We start from the raw sequence: 15,602 nt of genomic DNA, 5'->3' as shown, positions 1-15,602 counted from the left end.
GAACAGGTCAGCAGCCCTACACAGGGTGTCTGAGACATGCAGTCATGATTGTTAATCAGGTCATTTCAAACTAAGTTCCCACATGAACCACAGTCTGTTTTCAAGAAAGAGTCCTACATATTAAATGACTCTGTGCTATGAACACAGACATTGTACATACCAGCATCCCCACTGAAGGGGAATAACAAGGCATTTGACCAGCCAGCACTGCAGAGATGGAAAAGGTGGAGGATGGAGAGCAATTTCACTCCAATGTGACACTGAGACATTTTATAAAGAACAGGCCTCCTCCCGCTATACCCCCAAATTGCATATCTGGCCTCATGATATGCAGTTCATGCCTCAGTCCCCACCTGGGCATTGTCAGTCTTCATCATAACCGTGCCAGAGCAGCACGCTTCTCTTGCCAGGTGCAACCACCTGCAGCAGCAACGCTGAAAATCCCTCTCGTCTGGCTCCTGTACAGTGAGGAGCCCAGCCCAGAGCCCCCTCAGCTGGAAAAGTACACTGGTGAAAGCAGCGTGTCCTCCAGGGCCCCAAGAGCTGGTGCTGTACAAACATCTTTCATCACCCTCATCTGAATCCCTGGGAGAGGTACCGGGGAGAACCACAGGTGAGGAGAAACCTGTGCATCAAAATAAGATGTGTCGTGGCAGGTAATAGAGGACGGAACTAGAAGCTGTGGTCTGTCACCCAGGGTTACAGAGACACAACAGCTCGTGGCCTCCGTGCTGCTCTTTGGGAGCGGATAGGACACTATTGAGCCTACAAAACAAAGGCTGCGTTGGCCGGGAATCGAACCCGGGTCAACTGCTTGGAAGGCAGCTATGCTCACCACTATACCACCAACGCATGCAGGCTGTGCTCCTCCTTCTGCTACCCGGAGTTCACAGCTGCCCAGATGGAGGCACAGGCTGCTCTCTTCCATGCACACTGCTACGAGCTGCCACAGGGTACAGGTGTTTCTGTGAGTAAGATACTGTCTGGGAAACTCAAGCTGGGCTAGACACCGACTAGAGGAGATCAGCAGCAGGGAGTGACCAGGCTTGGAGCAGGACCCTGGACAGATTATGACCGAGCTGCAGGCGCAGACTGCACAGACCTAGGGTGCGCAGCTGGGAGAGATGGATCTGTGTCCAGTACCAATCTCCAGTCCTGAGCAGCCAGAGAGAAAGAAAAGGATCAGACTGTCTCCCTTGTTTATGTGAGTGCTGGTGGTGCTTTAGTGGACCTAAAGCGGTTAATGGCATCACTCCCCACCCACTTTCATACACGTGCAGGTGTAGGTGCATTTGTGAGTACATACCCGTGGTGGGGTAAGCACAGCCAACCGCCCACCCAGTTGCTCACTCCTGCTCCACCTTTAGTGAATGAGGAGCATAGGAAATAAGACAAGAATTCTTCCAGGACAAAATAAACATTCAGACATGGCTTTGCAAATACTGTTGTTGGCAAAGTAGACTCAACTTGGGGAAATTCACGTTTGGCCAATTGAAAAAGGTTCACATAGTAAATAACAAAAAAAAAACCAACCCCAAACAAACAGTAAACACAACCTTTCCTTGCTCTTATCCAGGATCAGCTCATCTACTTCACATTCTTGTATCCACTCAAGCAGCATGGGCTTATAAATTTTCTCTATGCTCTTCCTGACCCTTCTTTTTTCCCTCCTCTGTCTGGCACTGTCTACCCTCTCTGCATTGTATTTTCATGGAGGCCACAAACTGCTGACAGCTCAGCAGTCTGACATGGAGATTGAATCATCTGTGTGTAGCACGGGGCAGCCCCTTTCCTCTTCCCCCAGCGATCACACTGCAGAGTCCCATGTCCCCTCCATTCCCAACACCCAGCCACCTCCTGCCAGTACAGTGTCCCTTGGGAAATACCTGCTTGGCCCTGATCCTGGATCACCCTACAAATGGTCACGGCAGCAAACAGACAAGGACAGAGAAAGCTCCCAGGTCTTGGAGCTGAGCACACGGGCATCAGGCTGAGCCTCCTCTGCCCCTACAGGAGGTGCCCTCCTGTGCCTGAGAAGCTGCAGGTTGAGCTGCCAGCAGGGAAGGAAGACCTGTGTCCCAAGGCCTTGTGGGGGAACTGTGCATACTGCTCCACAGCCATCCGTAAGCAGGGTAAAAGCTGTTGGGTGGGGCAGCGTCGGTGAAAAAGTGCCCTAGCAGAGGATGGTTTCGATCCATCGACCTCTGGGTTATGGGCCCAGCACGCTCCCGCTGCGCCACTCTGCTCCCCCTGGGGCTTGGCCACCACCGCCTCCAGCCAGGCCTGACCCTACCCGGGCACTGCTGGCTCTCACTCCCTCCCTTCCTCTCTGCTTGGCCTCCCCCACCCCACAAAATGGACTCCCCGACAAATTCATCTCCTGTTGGGCATGCGCTCCACAGCTCCAGGGCCGGCCCTTGCCCTTCTCCCACAGCCCTGCACGGCCACTTGCCCTTTGACTGCCCACTCTGGCGCTGCACATGCTCGAGGCACCCCGGAGGCAGGCTGTAGCCTTGGGCCTTGCTAGGGACGGGGGCACCTGAAATCCAGTGACATCCTGACGGCTGCAGCCCTGCCCAGAAATCCAGCTCTGCTCCCAGCATGCTGCGGGACTGCACCTGCCCGACAGTTTGGTTCTTTGCTGGCCAAGGAGGGACGCAGGCTCCCTTTGCTTGGAATTACCAACGGAAGGAATTCTGCTATTACAACTGTGCACAAGAAGGGGTCCCAGCCCAATGCATATAGGAGACCAGCCCAGAGGAGGAAGGTTTATGTTTACAGTACAGTTCTTTTGACCAGTGACATTAATCTTTTTGTGAGGAGCTAATTAGACACTGTTGATCACATAATGACTCTGTGCTTTTCCTGTGTAGGTGGTGAGGACAGATCCTCAGTGGGGTGTTAACTGTCTTTTGTTTTAAACAAATGTCCTATTCTTTTATTGTCCATATGGGATATTCTCAGCCAGTGAGAGCTGGTTTAGGTTGGGCCTTCAGGTCACATGTACTGTGAGGTAAAAACTCAGTCTTAGACAGAGTTTTTTGCATTAAGCAGATTGTAGAGCTGTTGGTACCTTGCCTTTCACAGGGGCTGTGACCGCTTACCCTGGCTGTGTTGTGCTGCACTCCCCCACAGCCCCTGTCTTGTCCTCCCTCCTGGCTCAGCTCTGCCTTTTTACAGCCCAACAGCCAAAGGATGCCCCGAACATCAAGACAGGGAGACAAGGAACCTCCTCTCTGCCTGGTGCAGATTGCTGTCCTGTGTAACATTACTGAGGGTGGGAGATGGTTCCCAGTAGTCCCTGGGAGGGGCTGGCCCATCCAGACCTCCTTAAGAAAGCACCGTTTAGAAGTGCAGCAGGCTGACTTTAGCTCCTCCCTTGGGGCTGGCTGCTCTGTGGGAACAGCTGGGACTGCAAGTGCAGAAGCCCTCTGGGCAGCCCCAGCTGTTGTCCGTGGCACCCACCTGTAGAGTGGTACCTTTGCAGGTACCTGGAGTGTCACAGCTGCAGCGTGGTCAACTGCCCGCAGCCCAAAAGGAGTGTGTGCCCTGTAGCTGGCAGGAATCAAACCTGCACAGGGAAATCCCAATGGATTTCCAGTTCATTGCCTTCAACACTTGGCCACAACTACCTGCTGCAGCCCTCCCTGCTCTGAAAAACGTGGTTCACTCTCCTGTGAGAATTTAAAGGGTTTAATATAAAGACAATAAGAGACACATAAAATAAAGCAAAGAGGTAACGGCCGGGTGCCTTGGCGCTCTGCCAAGAGCACACCTGATGCTCGAGGTGAGTCCTTTTTATACCATTTTTACTGTCTGTTCTCTATTAATATTCAAACTTTTCCCGGAGCTGTTCTGCATGGCCACTCCTTGGTTCCGCCTTTTTAGAGCATGCGTATTCTTCTGCCTTGCGGTTTTATTTCTTTTGATTCTTGGGGTTGGGCCTGCTAGGTAAGAGTTGATGGTAGGGTGGATCTCTTAATTCTCCAGACAGTCAGGGCTGATCGCAGCTTTGGGCCTCTTTGTCTCTCCGGGCAGAGTGGTGATAGCGGCTCTCGGACTCTCCTGGCCGCCCGTTCTCCGGGCGGAGTAGCCTTTGGGCCTTTTTGTTCCCTGGACAAAGTGTTGATTAGCAGCTCCTCGGGCCTCATCCTCTGTTCGCTTGGAGGTTATCTTACTTGCTCACACTTGCTAACATTCTTGCTAAAAAGAGAGAAAACTACATCCACACAGCAAAAAGCATTTCTAACATTATATAATATCTACCTTTATACTTTGCGAGAAGCCAATATTATAGTATATGTTTATAACACTGCCCTGCTCATCACATGCCCTGTGCCAGGACACCAACGCCCAGGCACTTTGGGCCAAGGCTTCACTCCACATTTGCAGTTGGGACCCTCACAGAGCAAGAATGGCCCTTAGGGCCATTTTCCAGAGAACAGCTGGAAAAACCTATTTTTCTCCGGTGCCAGTCCTCCTCCTCCTTGCAGCAGGCGAAGCTGGTGGATTTCTGTGTCCCTTCGCTCACTGGTTTGGCCTTTCTCGGGGTTCAGACCAGCCGGGGCCACCCCGCAGACTCCCCGGGCTGGAGAGAAGGGAAGGAAGGTAGGGAGGCCAGGGGGAGGAAAGAAAAAAAAACCCAAAACCTTTTTCCAAGCTAGCGGGAATGAAAGACCACCGCAGGAGCAGTGCAGCGTCCCCGCTGCCCTCCCTCCAGAGCACGGTGCAGCGCTGTTGCAGCCAGAGCCGTTGGACAGGCCCGTTGAACCGACCGCACCCGGGGTCCCACGGCTGCGGCTGTGGCCCCGGCCCCCGGGTCCATCTTAAAGATACAGCTGCCTTGGGCATTAAGCGGATGGTTAAGGAATAAAGCAGCCTCATAACATCACCCCAGGACAAGCATTTAGGCAAGTTTATAACTGTAACTTAACCTTACTTACAGGCCTAATTTACTTAGATATCCAAGCTACTTAAACATCTAAGAAAGCAGTATTTCTCCCAGATTTGCTATAGCTTACGTGCATGTGCATGCACACAGACATAAAGAGTCAGTGTGAGCAAGGTACCTGTGAAAAATTCCCCTCAGAGGTCAGTGAAATATTCACTTTGGATGCCTTTGCATCTCCTGACGGGCAAAGGGTCGGGCCTCAAGGAGTGAGGGTGTCAGCCCAGGATTTGCAATTGTTCGGCAATCCTCCAAGTACTGCAAACCTGAGAGTTTGCTGGCTCTGAGAGGCATCTCACTCAGAGGGAGATTGCTGTTGCAGCCTGCTGCGCTCCAGGAGAGCTCAAATGGTCTCATTTTTGGACCACTGTTTATAGGGTCGCAAGAGAGTGGGCTTTAGCCATAACAATGTTTCATCGTGGCCACAGTTTGCCGTTGGCACTTTCTTTGAAACGGTGAGAACGGGAATGTTACGGTGTTCAGGAAACAAAAGTATTTTCCAACACCGGTTATAAGGAAACAAGAGCTCGTTAGAGAGCAGTTCTTGGAAAGAGAGTGTTTCTGATAAGCTCAGGAAGAGCTGGGACCACGTGCTGTTTTCAAGGCCGAGGCCTAATGAGCATTTCTCAGATCTCAGTGTGGCCTGAAAAAGGAGGGGGGAGGAATGCACCACCACAGCTCCACTCCACCTTTGTAGTTCGGACCCTCAGAGAGCAAGCAGGACCCCTGGGGCCATTTTTCAGAGGCCCGAGAGGCACAACCCCAGAGTCTCCAGCTGCAGCTCCCTAAGCCTTGGCCTCAGCCAGGCATCTGGGAGACCCTGCCCTGTGGCTGTGGTCATTCATCCTCTCCTGTGCTCCTCCCCCTGACAAGCCTTGACTGAACCAGCTGCAAGAGGAAGCATCCCCTTCAGCAAACCAGCTGGGCAGTGAAAGGTCCCTCACCACACCAGGTGCTGCTGCATGATACAGCTGGGAACAGCCGTGACCATAACAGCAGCATCAGCTTCCCATGAGCAGCATGAGCCACGGTGGGGAACAAAGGATAATCAGTCATCCCACAACAGCCTTGAAACGTTCTCTCGATGAATTGTAGCCCAAGTGGAAGACCACCATTGTTGCTTCAGTTTTGGAAATAATTTCCAAATGTCTTGGGAGTTGTTTCCAGTAGTTTCCACCATGGATTATGTCCGAGATGGAACCTTACTGATGACTAAGGCAAATCATCTTGTGAGCCTGTAACAGCTCTGTCCTGAGTGAGGCTCTTGGAGGCCTCCTGGACCACAGTGGGCTGTGCCAGCACCTCCCTCTGGGTGGAACGTCTCTCACAGCTTGAGAACCATAAAGCTGGGGTACTCGAAAGACCACCACTGATCATGAGGCCTGGTTTGATCCACACACACATCCACGCACACTCCTCAAAGTCCAACCCACGCTTGGTTGAGAAACGCAAAGGGATTTGGTGTGAGCGTTTCACTGAGCCCAAGGGGCATTTTCAATAGGTACATTTACACACCTGAATACAGATGTGCTCTCCTCTGTGCCTCAGTGTGTGTGAGTGTCTGTGAATTGATAATGGTCTCAATGTTGTCACTGTGAATGTATAATTAAGTCCTTGCTATGACTGTGGATTGAGTGCTTCTAAACCCTTTTGCACCCTTCTAATTTTGTATCCATATCCTTTGCATACCATGCATTTCTAAATGCACAGTCTCCCTATAAAACATTCAACATTGATTACAATTCAATATTCTATTTATGCTTCATCTATTTAGTAACAGAGTGAACTTTGCCATCAAACTCTGTTAAAGCCACACTGCCTATGTCCAGCCATGAAAAGAAGTGCTTTTCTCCTTTCCAGCCCACAATCCTGTACTCATCCCACTGAGAAAATTCCAACATCACCAACAGAGGAGATAAGATTGATTTTCCTATGCTTTTGTGAAGAAGCTCTGACAGGACTGAAAATTTACTCAAAATATCTTTATTAACACTCTCTCACAAAGAACAAATTGGCACCGGGCTCTGCAGGACTGGGGTCTCTACGTTACAGACCCAAGCTCAGTGACTGAAGTTTTGGTGCTCTGGTGTAATTTCTGGGAGTTCTTTGTGCAGCTGCTGGCAAGCTCAGGAAAGCAGCCAGTGCTCACCCTGGCAGAGCAGGTGGTAGCTGAGGGAGGAGGAGAACAAACGACCACAACTCTCCAGCGATGCTGCACAAAGGCTTTAATGAGAAGGAGCAAAAGCAGCGGCACAGAACACAGACCAAGGGACACGTGTGCAGGGGCCAGGCAAGGAAAGAGATCGGCCCATTTGCCAAGGACAGAGGGGATGAGCCGCTGGCTTCAGCAGATCTGACCGCAGCGGGGGAAAGGCAGACACAGGCCTGACCCCCCCAGCCCAAGGGAGCCCCCAGAAGAGATGGGAACCCCCGCACTGCTGAGGGAGCTGCCCACAGCAGCCGACAGAGAGGATCCCACGGCTGTGCTCTGAGGGAAAGAGGTGAGGATGGGGCCCGGCATGGTCACCACCACCGGCGAAGGCTCGATGAACACCGTGGAGTCAGCGCAGCGGGCGACACAGGGCTCACTGCAGCTGCTTGCAAGGGGGGTTGGGCCACAGGGGCCGCAGGGCTGAGGGGGACAGGGTCTGCAGCAAGACATCTCTCGGCGCAGGAGGCAAAGCTGCAACACAGAGCAGGGAGCACCAACCAGCCTCAGGATCAGTCTGTCTGTCCTTCAGCTCTCTCCAGGGACACATTTGGTCTTCAAAACACGCTCTGTGCCTACAGCTCCCACGACCCTCCTCGTGCCCTGTGTGTGGCACAGCACAGGAAGGCCGCCCCACTTCAGGAATAGGACCCAGCACAGTGGCTTTAAGGCCCCTGTGGAAAGACCGGCCACAGCCCATGTCCAGAACAGACATGGCTGTGTTAGAGATGTCCGGGGACATTTTGCTACACGAACGGCAGGTGTGAATTCTGCTGGGCACATCCCCCTGCGGCTGAGCCCCATTGATCCCCTTCTGCTGGAACAAAGCCCCCTCTTCCCAGCTGTCCCCAGCCACCACCATGGAAAGGCTGATGGCCCTTCAACAGTTCTGTGTCAGGGCCAAGCTGAGGCAGCCCAAGGATCAGCCTGGGCAGCCTCCATGACAGCAGTTCAGCCCACAGGGAGAGATGGAGCGGACTCAGGCTTACCTCGTTCCTCAAGGAAAGGCAGGCCAGAGAGGAGGAGGATGCAGAGCCTGGAGCAGCACAGCCTTTTATGCCGTGTCCCAGTGCCCTGTGGGACCACAAACATTCCTTGCTCGTGAAACATCCAAACTCCTGGGAGTGGCCACTTGCGAGGCTTCGCTGCTGCTGAAGTGCCTGCCTCTTTCATCTCAGGCATTTTTCTTCAGTTTCACACCAGCACACATGGAAATGATTCATCTGTGTCCCAGCTTCCTAAGGCCCCTTGACTTGGAGTTCCCAGGCCGGTGTGTAAGGTGAGTTTAAATGGATTTGTGGAGTGTCTGTTGCTTCTGTCACTCGTTCTTCTTGATGGTTAATTTGGCTCCAGTTACAGTTAAATTCAGCCATGAGAGACACCTCAGGTCAGCTCTCAGGAGCTTTCAGTGCAGGCACTTGGGCTAATCCTGAGAGTCATTACTTCCACGGGTCATCACAGATGTACAGAAGACTGTGGGTCAGTTGAGGCAGAAAGTCAACACTGCACAATCCCATAGTGGGGAAGAGACCCAACTCTGCAGGGAGGTGGCAAAGCTCAGTGGCAAGCAAAGTCCATGTTCAGCTGGAAGGATGTCCCCTGCAGGCCTGAGTGCCAGCCATAGGGATTTGCTTCTGGTCCACAGGCTGTACCACGATCTGGTTTTGTGATCAAAGAGATGCCACGTCCTTCCCTGAAAAAGACCCACAGCCACACTGACCTCTTTTGCTCAGCGTGTTCATCCCAGAGGCCAGAGACCTGGATGGCGGCTTTGGGGAAAGGCTGAGGGCAGGGAGCCCAAAGCTCACGGCTCTTTTTTCTGGGTCAGGAGTGGGGTTTCCCATTGGATGCATTTTGCATTTCAAAGGGACACTGGATCAGTCTCCCAGAGCACGTGGTGATGTGGAAGAGTTGGGAAAATCCCTGAGCTCCAGGCAAACCTGACTCACCCAGCGTGGACTTCAGTGGACTGGGTGCCACAGACTCAGGCGTTCAAGGGTTAACAGAGCTCATGTCCTCAATGTTCTGCTGCCAGGAAGGGCATTTCCCCACCTTTTATCCTGGATCACCTGGTACAATCTCCTGCATTTGCTGTCTCCCAAGGCATGGCCTTTTTGGTGGCTGCTCAAGGGCTGTCGTACACCAGATCAACCCCAGAAGGTCTGGGTGGAGCTCTGGAGGTCTTGTGCTCCTATCAAGTGCTCTGGGCAGATCCAACTGCCCCGGTTCCTCAGCAGGCTCTGGGCCTTGTCCTGCTGACTTCTAAGCACTGATACAGCTCAAGAAAGAGGTCACTGTCCCTTGTGCAGTTCTCCCAGGCCTGTCCCTTGTCTTCCCCCAGGGAGTCCTGGGATTTCTTTTCTTGCAACTTGTGATTGCTGCCTCTTGCCCTTTGGCAGTGTACCTCTCAGGAGAGTTTGGCTTCATTCTCTCCAGAACCTCCAGGAGATGATGGAGACAGCAGCTGCATGCCTCTCTCCACACCTTGCTCATCTCCACCAGGTTGCACAAGCACAGTGCCCTCCGCCTCCCCCCATACGTCAGGTGCTGCAGCCCTTATGTTCTGCCTGGTCCTCTGCCAGTGCCTCACTCCATAAGAGATCACCACCACCTCCCTTGTCCCTGGGGACACCAAATGGGGACACCAACCCAGATGTGGCCTCTGCAGTGCCAAGGAAAGGGCACCATCCACGGGGTGATCAGATCTCAGGCTTATGGGGTGGGATCCAGAGATGGGCAGTAAGGAACTCTCAGGATCAGGGGTGAAAGCTCTCTTGGGACAGACTTTCTCTCTGCTTTCCAGCCCTTGTACCCCAAAGGGGTTCCTTGTCACTGGGTGCCAGTGCAATGCAGAGCAGGTGGCGTTCCCTGCACATACCCAGCCCTGTGCTCTCCAGACTGCCATGTGGCATGTGCTCACCAGTGCAGGCAGCCTCAGTGTCATCTCCTGGTGGTCCTCCCCCTCGAGGACCTGGGAGGCTCAGCTGTAGGAGCCCTTTCCATCTCCTGGTAGCTCCCCAGGGGTGCAGGGCATCCCTGGAAGAGCTGTCCAAGAGACGGGCACCTGTCTGACAGTGGCAGTGTTCAGAGGACAATGGGACAAGGCCCACAGCTTCTGGAGGCAACTGGGGTGTGTTCTTCTCAGAGCAGGAGCAGAGGACTTCCATTGGTCTCTCCCAACCTCCATTATCCTGGGTTACCCTGCGTCCCATGGGCCCTTGAGAACCCACCAAAAGGCAATGCCTTTTGAAAAGCTGCAGCAGCAGCAGCAGCACAGGATTACACAGATGTACACGAGGTGGTTTGGGACTGGTCCTAAAACGTCTAGGAATTCCCCTGACAAAGGCAGAAATTTTGGAGAGATGAGGCTATGTGTTCTGGTATCCCTGGAATGCCTGAGTCCAGGGCACCGTGTGCACTCATTTCCACATCAGGATGATTCAGGTTTGCCTAAAGCTCATGGATTTTCCCAACTCTTCCACATCACAATGATTCCCACATGCTCTGGGAGACTGATCCAATATCCCTTTGAACTGCAAAATGCATTGAATGGGCAAAGGGATGCCTGCCCCAGGAAAAAGAGTCATGAGCTGTGGGCTCCCTGCCCTCAGCTTCTTTCCCAAATCCGCCATGCAGATCGTGGCCTCGGGGGTGGACACACTGAGCAAAATGGGTCAATTCGTGTGTGAGAGAATGGGTCCATTTGTCTTTCCAGGAGAGACGTAGGCACGTGCCTTTGATCACCTTCCTACCTGTTGATTTCCTTGTTTTCTAGAGGAACTCAACTTCCCAAGCTGAGGCCAGAGCTCTGCTTGTAAAATGCATGAGGGCCCTGCTTAGTTTTTCAAGGGACACACAGCTGTGGAGATTCCCTTAGACAAGTCCCTTGAGAGACAGTTTATTGAGTCCTTGGTTTTCTTCTCTTGGTTGTCAATCTGCCTCTGTTCCCCAGGCTCATGGGCAGAAAAAAGTAGGCTGTGGCAGAGACTGATAAGAGAAAACAAGGCCCTCGTGGTCCTCAGTCCTCTCAATGAGGAGCTTCCCTCCAGCCCACAGTGATCCTACTTTGCCACTGAGTTTTGCCACAGCCCTGGAGAGGTGCGTCTCTTCTTCTCTATGGGACTGTGCAGCCTTGACCTTCCGCCTGAACTTACCCACCGTTGCCTCCTTGTCAAAGTGACCCCTAGGGAGAAATGCCTCTCAGGCCTGGCTTGTGCATCCGCACCAAAAGCACTTGAGGGCTCACTCGAGGTGTGTCTCATAGCTAAATTCCACTGTTGACAGGGCAGGCACTGTCCCCATGAAGAGGGCAATGTGACAAAGGCAATCCTTTGTGTGACACAAACCCACCTCCAATCTTCCTCCACTCCAGCCTCAGACCTCTGAGCCAATTGGCCTTACGCTTCTGGGACACAGATGAATTGTTTTGATGTTGGGACACAGCCCACTCACTTGGCCCTGGTCCTGAGAGGAGCTTAAACCACTCAGTCATCTGCTGGCAAAGCAGCACAGGGAACTGCCAGCAGTCCTGGGAACTACTAGAGTGTGTTGTGGACAACTTCCTAGCACAGGGGATAGGGAGCCTGACCAGAGGAGAGGAACTGCTGGACCTACTCTTTGCATCCTTCCCTCTAAATAGGAGTAATGTGGATTTTATGGGGAGTGGTCGCTCAGTGCATATGGAATTGGATGGATGGCAGCACTCCAGGACTTGTGGTCAAGAGCTCAATGTCCAACTTGAGTGGTGTCCAACCAGTGATGAGTGTGTTTTCTCAGGGTTTGGTGATGGGACCAGGAATATTTAATGCCTTGCTGGGAGACATGGGGGGAGGGATTGAGTGCATCCTCAGCACGTTTGTGGGTGACACTGAGCTGAGTGATGTGGTTGGTACTCTAGAGGAAGGGATGGCATCCAGAGGGACATGGACAGGCTGGAGAGGTGGGTCTGTGCAAACCTCATGAAGTTCAACAAGTGCAAGTGCCAAGGTCAGGGCAATCCCAAACATGGACACAGGCTAGGCCATGAGTGGATTGAGAGCGGCCCTGCACAGTAGGACTTGCAGGTTCTGATGGCTGAAATACTGAACATGAGCTTGCAGCACGCGCCGGCAGAAAGCCAATCGTATCCTGGGTTGCATCCAGAACTGTGTGGCCAGCAGGTTGAGGGAGGGGATTGTCCCGCTCTACTTGGCTCTCATGACACCATAGCTGGGGTACTGTGTCCAGCTCTAGGACCCACAGCCTAAGAAACACACCGACCTGCTGCAGTGGGTCCAGAGGAGCCACAAAGACCATCAGGCAACTGGAGCAGTTGCTCTGTGAGGACAGGGCTGAGAGGGTAGGGGTTGTGTAGCAAAGAGAAGAGAAGGCTCCCAGGAGACATTTGGGTAAGAAAGGGAGGGACACCTGGTTGGCATGTGTGGGGATGGGACAAGGGCTACTGGTTTTAAACTGAAAGCAGATATATTTAGGTTAAATATCGGGAAGGAATCCTTTCCTCTGAGAAGAATGAGACACTAGAACAGGTTCTCCAGAAAAGTTGTAGAAGCAATTTCAGGGGGCTCGAGCTAGATGATTTAAGATCCATTCCATCCCCAGGTGATTCTAAGAGTCATTGCACAATTCTGGGTTGTATGAAGTGGGAGCACAACATTTCAGATGAAAGGGACTTCAGCAGCAGCGAAGCCTCGCAAGTGGCCACTCCCAGGAGTTTGGATGTTTCACGAGCAAGGAATGTTTGTGGTCCCACAGGGCACTGGGACACGGCATAAAAGGCTGTGCTGCTCCAGGCTCTGCATCCTCCTCCTCTCTGGCCTGCCTTTCCTTGAGGAACGAGGTAAGCCTGAGTCCGCTCCATCTCTCCCTGTGGGCTGAACTGCTGTCATGGAGGCTGCCCAGGCTGATCCTTGGGCTGCCTCAGCTTGGCTCTGACACAGAACTGTTGAAGGGCCATCAGCCTTTCCATGGTGGTGGCTGGGGACAGCTGGGAAGAGGGGGCTTTGTTCCAGCAGAAGGGGATCAATGGGGCTCAGCCGCAGGGGGATGTGCCCAGCAGAATTCACACCTGCCGTTCGTGTAGCAAAATGTCCCTGGACATCTCTAACACAGCCATGTCTGTTCTGGACATGGGCTGTGGCCGGTCTTTCCACAGGGGCCTTAAAGCCACTGTGCTGGGTCCTATTCCTGAAGTGGGACGGCCTTCCTGTGCTGTGCCACACACAGGGCACGAGGAGGGTCGTGGGAGCTGTAGGCACAGAGCGTGTTTTGAAGACCAAATGTGTCCCTGGAGAGAGCTGAAGGACAGACAGACTGATCCTGAGGCTGGTTGGTGCTCCCTGCTCTGTGTTGCAGCTTTGCCTCCTGCGCCGAGAGATGTCTTGCTGCAGACCCTGTCCCCCTCAGCCCTGCGGCCCCTGTGGCCCAACCCCCCTTGCAAGCAGCTGCAGTGAGCCCTGTGTCGCCCGCTGCGCTGACTCCACGGTGTTCATCGAGCCTTCGCCGGTGGTGGTGACCATGCCGGGCCCCATCCTCACCTCTTTCCCTCAGAGCACAGCCGTGGGATCCTCTCTGTCGGCTGCTGTGGGCAGCTCCCTCAGCAGTGCGGGGGTTCCCATCTCTTCTGGGGGCTCCCTTGGGCTGGGGGGGTCAGGCCTGTGTCTGCCTTTCCCCCGCTGCGGTCAGATCTGCTGAAGCCGGCAGCTCATCCCCTCTGTCCTTGGCAAATGGGCCGATCTCTTTCCTTGCCTGGCCCCTGCACACGTGTCCCTTGGTCTGTGTTCTGTGCCGCTGCTTTTGCTCCTTCTCATTAAAGCCTTTGTGCAGCATCGCTGGAGAGTTGTGGTCGTTTGTTCTCCTCCTCCCTCAGCTACCACCTGCTCTGCCAGGGTGAGCACTGGCTGCTTTCCTGAGCTTACCAGCAGCTGCACAAAGAACTCCCAGAAATTACACCAGAGCACCAAAGCCTCAGTCACTGAGCTTGAGTCTGTAACCTGGAGACCCCAGTCCTGCAGGGCCTGGTGCCAATTTGTTCTTTATGAGAGAGAGTTAATAAAAATATTTTGAGTAAGTTTTCAGTCCTGTCAGAGCTTCTTCACAAAAGCATAGGAAAATCAATCTTATCTCTTCTGTTGGTGATGTTGGAATTTTCTCAGTGGGATGAGTACAGGATTGTGGGCTGGAAAGGAGAAAAGCACTTCTTTTCATGGCTGGACATAGGCAGCATGGCTTTAACAGAGTTTGATGGCAGAGTTCACTCTGTTACTTACTAAATGGATGAAGCATAAATAGAATATTGAATTGTAATCAATGTTGAATGTTTTATAGGGAGACTGTGCATTTAGAAATGCATGGTATGCAAAGGATATGGATACAAAATTAGAAGGGTGCAAAAGGGTTTAGAAGCACTCAATCCACAGTCATAGCAAGGACTTAATTATACATTCACAGTGACAACATTGAGACCATTATCAATTCACAGACACTCACACACACTGAGGCACAGAGGAGAGCACATCTGTATTCAGGTGTGTAAATGTACCTATTGAAAATGCCCCTTGGGCTCAGTGAAACGCTCACACCAAATCCCTTTGCGTTTCTCAACCAAGCGTGGGTTGGACTTTGAGGAGTGTGCGTGGATGTGTGTGTGGATCAAACCAGGCCTCATGATCAGTGGTGGTCTTTCGAGTACCCCAGCTTTATGGTTCTCAAGCTGTGAGAGACGTTCCACCCAGAGGGAGGTGCTGGCACAGCCCACTGTGGTCCAGGAGGCCTCCAAGAGCCTCACTCAGGACAGAGCTGTTACAGGCTCACAAGATGATTTGCCTTAGTCATCAGTAAGGTTCCATCTCGGACATAATCCATGGTGGAAACTACTGGAAACAACTCCCAAGACATTTGGAAATTATTTCCAAAACTGAAGCAACAATGGTGGTCTTCCACTTGGGCTACAATTCATCGAGAGAACGTTTCAAGGCTGTTGTGGGATGACTGATTATCCTTTGTTCCCCACCGTGGCTCATGCTGCTCATGGGAAGCTGATGCTGCTGTTATGGTCACGGCTGTTCCCAGCTGTATCATGCAGCAGCACCTGGTGTGGTGAGGGACCTTTCACTGCCCAGCTGGTTTGCTGAAGGGGATGCTTCCTCTTGCAGCTGGTTCAGTCAAGGCTTGTCAGGGGGAGGAGCACAGGAGAGGATGAATGACCACAGCCACAGGGCAGGGTCTCCCAGATGCCTGGCTGAGGCCAAGGCTCAGGGAGCTGCAGCCGGAGACCCTGGGGTTGTGCCTCTCGGGCCTCTGAAAAATGGCCCCAGGGGTCCTGCTTGCTCTCTGAGGGTCCGAACTACAAAGGTGGAGTGGAGCTGTGGTGGTGCATTCCTCCCCCCTCCTTTTTCAGGCCACACTGAGATCTGAGAAATGCTCATTAGGCCTCGGCCTTGAAAACAG

General features: G+C 52.9%; 2 long non-coding RNA genes and 2 other non-coding genes across 4 annotated transcripts in view; 1 reads left to right on the top strand and 3 right to left on the bottom strand.

Moving 5' to 3' along the window:
* The window catches only part of LOC116450735, a 35,406-nt gene extending 27,380 nt beyond the window's left edge, over positions 1 to 8,026 (bottom strand). The window contains exon 1 of the long non-coding RNA XR_004242943.1: positions 8,014 to 8,026. This is a non-coding gene — a long non-coding RNA (uncharacterized LOC116450735). The remainder of the gene's footprint in view (positions 1 to 8,013) is intronic.
* Positions 781 to 852, bottom strand: TRNAG-UCC. Its single transcript has one exon. It is a non-coding gene; the product is annotated as a tRNA-Gly (tRNA).
* On the bottom strand, positions 2,175 to 2,246 carry TRNAM-CAU. Its single transcript has one exon. It is a non-coding gene; the product is annotated as a tRNA-Met (tRNA).
* A 263-nt stretch (positions 8,027 to 8,289) lies between the features above and the next one.
* On the top strand, positions 8,290 to 13,983 carry LOC116450736. The gene is made up of 3 exons (XR_004242951.1): positions 8,290 to 8,436; positions 12,756 to 12,993; positions 13,509 to 13,983. It is a non-coding gene; the product is annotated as an uncharacterized LOC116450736 (long non-coding RNA).
* Positions 13,984 to 15,602: the final 1,619 nt, after the last annotated feature.

The sequence above is a fragment of the Corvus moneduloides genome, chromosome 13 (genome assembly GCF_009650955.1).
Source record: "Corvus moneduloides isolate bCorMon1 chromosome 13, bCorMon1.pri, whole genome shotgun sequence".
NCBI lineage: Eukaryota > Metazoa > Chordata > Aves > Passeriformes > Corvidae > Corvus > Corvus moneduloides.
This window is presented reverse-complemented; position numbering and strand designations above follow the sequence as displayed.